Here is a 3,879-nt window from a genome sequence, read left to right on the forward strand (position 1 = left end):
GCATTTTCTTCGCAGTTTAACCGATCTTGTTACAGCATGTTACAGTTTACTATTATTAACAATATTAATTTTAAGTGCTTAATGTAAAATCTTGTAAAAATATATTTTCATTGTTCAAATATACATTAAGTCTGACTATCATATAATAAGTTAAATACAAAACTAAAGAAAAAATAGGGTTAAATATAATTCAAAATATTTTGCTAACAATGTTAACTGTTTATGAATAATAAAATGTATTAACTAAGGAGTAGGATGGCACAGTTGTTAGTATGTTTTTTGTTTTGTTTCTTTTTCAAAAATACAACAGTAGTACCTGATGTCTCAGTGGCTTTCAAAATTAAATTATGCATGCAAACCTGTGAACTAGAAAGATAACTAAGATATCCATCCATTATATTCCATAATATCCATGAAATATATGGCGCTGAAATATGTGTGACACAGTGGTGGCCTGACACGGTGAGGTGCCCTGGCAGCTGTGTGATGCAGTGGTGGTCGGGTATGTAGAGGTGCACTGGCAGCTGTGTGTTGTGACGCAGTGGTGGCCTGGCACGGTGAGGTGCGCTGGCAGCTGTGAGATGCAGTGGTGGTCGGGTATGTAGAGGTGCACTGGCAGCTGTGTGTTGTGACGCAGTGGTGGCCTGGCACGGTGAGGTGCACTGGCAGCTGTGTGGTGTGACGCAGTGGTGGCCTGGTACAGTGAGGTGCGCTGGCTATATGATAGTCAGACTTAATGTATATTTGAACAATAAAAATATATTTTTACAAGATTTTACATTAAGCACTTAAAATTAATATGGTTAATAATAGTAAACTGTAACATGCTGTAACAAGATCGGTTAAACTGCGAAGAAAATGCTTTCAGAGAAAATGTTTCAGGTGTGAAGAACATAGATCTCCAATGCAATTTCAACCAAACCTGTTCACACACACCCTGCCCCCACTACCATTAGAATACACAAACATTTTAGCATTTCATTCTGAGCAGGAGACCCTCACACCTGAAGAGTGCTGGCTGTGATGAATTAAACCGGTTTTACAGGTTTCAATCACAGACCATGTGACATGGGACTCAGTAAACTAACACACAGCGCCACTGCATTTGATAATACCTAACCAAAATCCGCAATATGGAAACAGAACCTGTGTAATTGTTGATAGATGATGTACTCGTAACATTTTTTCAAGACGAAGTACAACATTTAAAAAATGACTTGAATGTACTTGATATCTCTAATCAATCCACGGGTCCCAGCACAAAACGAAACTAAAACGCATACCGTTTCGCGCTTCTTATTAGTTGCTCAAAAGTAATTTGACCGTATGAAATGCATAATATAAACCTAGAAACATATACGTGAGCAGTACTTAAGCACTGTAGTATCGGTGTTAAGACATACCTCTCAAATACTGTAAATCAAGTTAAAAATATCTCAAGACCGATTCTGGTCGTAATGAAACCATGTTTCGTGTATGTTTTCTTTTTCATCTTGAAATAACTCATTTCTAAATACCTTTTTCACTGTTAACATCTTGCAGCACCTTTGCCTCAAAATATACACTCTGACAGTTCATCCTGCTACCAACATTAAATAAAACAAATCTTAACATTTCTATATTTATGTCTTTATTTAGTGGTTTCATTAGTGACAAAGGCTAAACTTTCTTGGAAAAATGTATTTTATGTGTTGCGGAAAAAACTGACTTGCTTTAACAAAATATGTTTACAAATCCTTTCACCTGGCATTTTCGTAGTTAGAAATTATGGAACGCTCTGTTAAAAGCAAGGGAGTTTTTATGTCCATTGCAGTTCTTTTGCAACATGAATATAATTATATCGTTATTAATTTCTTGAGATACGCAATTCCATATTATATTCCCTTTAAATCAAATTCTAAAAGTATGCTTGTTGACTCCGGTATCACGTTAGTTAAAGACTTCGAAGCTTACAATGTTTAGGGAGAAATGGAATACTGGTGTGTATATTTTTCTTTAAAGTACCGAGACCAGCCATATACTGTATGTTTATGTTAAGATTTCCCTTCAGTGGTAAAAGGTTTTAAGGAGATGATATTTTAAACCTGATAAAAATAGTAGGAAACACATGTTTCTTGCTGTGAAAATTTAGATGGGGAAGTGTACTACTGGTAGCAGTGTAGAGCTCTCTGTGGTGGAGTGCAAGCGCCTGTTCTATGGGCCAGTGGTGTAATGGATAATGCGTCTGACTTCGGATCAGAAGATTGTAGGTTCGAGTCCTGCCTGGCTCGTGAGGCTTTTAAACCTCTCAGGTTCCTCGGTAACAGGTTGCCGTCATGTATATGAACTATAGAAAAGCATTTGCCACAACCCGTAAATTAGCACGCAAGTGTGGGCTAGTTAACACAGAACTGTATGGAGATCATCTCCAGCTCCGAGCTCAATTGCAATGAAAAAAAATGCAGAACAGAACTGGAGAGCAGCTGAATTTGTGCTCAGTAGGGTTGGGAGGACTCAGCATTGCTATTGTTCTAATTGGCATGAACTGCAGGGGATCTGAATCAGAACATGTCAGTTAGTTCGATCATTGCGTCAATATGTAGGCCACGTTAATATAGAATTATTACTTTGTCTGTCTCGTCTTTGTATATAGCTGAATGTCCCTGACAATTTCATGTTAGTTTTTAAGAACGACATTGGTGCTAATATATACATATATAGCATATAAGGAACACGTAAAAGTTGAGTCCATACTGAAAAGATAAGAAAACCGCCACAACGTTCCATCTTGGAATAAATCTTTACTTGTTGTTTTGCAGCCTACCCATTCTGACCTAACTCCTCCCTTGAAATTCCCTAACAGATAAGGGTACGTAACGGCTCATGCGATGCTCAGTTGCAATTTGTCCCAAAACAAACAAGAACAGCAGCTGAGGGTTTGAGTTTGAACATGCACTGTATTAAAGCAGCTTTTATTTCCATTGATAAATGCTAGATATTCCTACAGAGATTCTCCAGGTGAGTAAGCGATTCCTGTTCCTGTTTCTATTTCTGTTTCATATATATATATACAGTATATATACAGTATTGTACTATTATTATATAATTCGTTACACTGTGGCTGTGTTGTGTGTGTTAAGCTGCTGTTGCACTGCAATTTCCCTCACGGGATCAATAAAGTATCTATCTATAAGAAGACATTACCAACAACGACCACAAGATGGAGATATTGTCTAGACATTACCAACAACGACCACAAGATGGAGATATTGTCCAAAGAGGCAAGAAGGGCAAAGCCGCGATAAGGTAAAATCATTTTTTGTAAGAGATTGCTGTCAGAATGCACATCCGTATCCCAAACAGAATCTCTAGTAAAATATGATCATTTGTGAAACAGGCAAATGAGTGTCTACTACAATATGATTGCTACAGATGCAGCCATTCAAAATGCGCGGGCGATACCGCATTATTTTCCGGTACACTGTACGCAGTCTACCGCGAGTTACCGGTAAATACCGCGAGTTACCGGTAAATTCCGCTAGCAAAATAATAGCATCCGGAATTTCCGCAAGGTGGAGCTAATAAAGCTCAACTTCTCATGTTTGAGCTGTAGCCATCAAAGTCTTTAATGAAGATATTACTAATAGTATTAATAATAAATGACCTTGGACAAGCTGTAAACTCAAAGTATTGCCCTGGTCCACATTATTTTTCTCATTGACCGTCTTTGTAAAAGTAACGCCACAGCATTTCGCAATCACGCATTTTTTTCCAATCATGCAAAGTACAGTGATTCACCATGTCTTTCACATGCTCATAAAAGAGGTTGATTTAGGAACATAAACATATTACCGTATGCAAACTGTACTGTATACAGTTTGTATATGTATATGTATATGT

The 3,879-nt window shown here is 37.5% G+C and overlaps 1 non-coding gene across 1 annotated transcript; it reads left to right on the plus strand.

The window, feature by feature from the left end:
* The first annotated feature begins 2,197 nt into the window (after positions 1–2,197).
* On the plus strand, positions 2,198–2,270 carry trnar-ucg (transfer RNA arginine (anticodon UCG)). The gene has a single exon. It is a non-coding gene; the product is annotated as a tRNA-Arg (tRNA).
* Positions 2,271–3,879: the final 1,609 nt, after the last annotated feature.

The sequence above is a fragment of the Lepisosteus oculatus genome, chromosome 26 (genome assembly GCF_040954835.1).
Source record: "Lepisosteus oculatus isolate fLepOcu1 chromosome 26, fLepOcu1.hap2, whole genome shotgun sequence".
Taxonomy (NCBI): domain Eukaryota; kingdom Metazoa; phylum Chordata; class Actinopteri; order Semionotiformes; family Lepisosteidae; genus Lepisosteus; species Lepisosteus oculatus.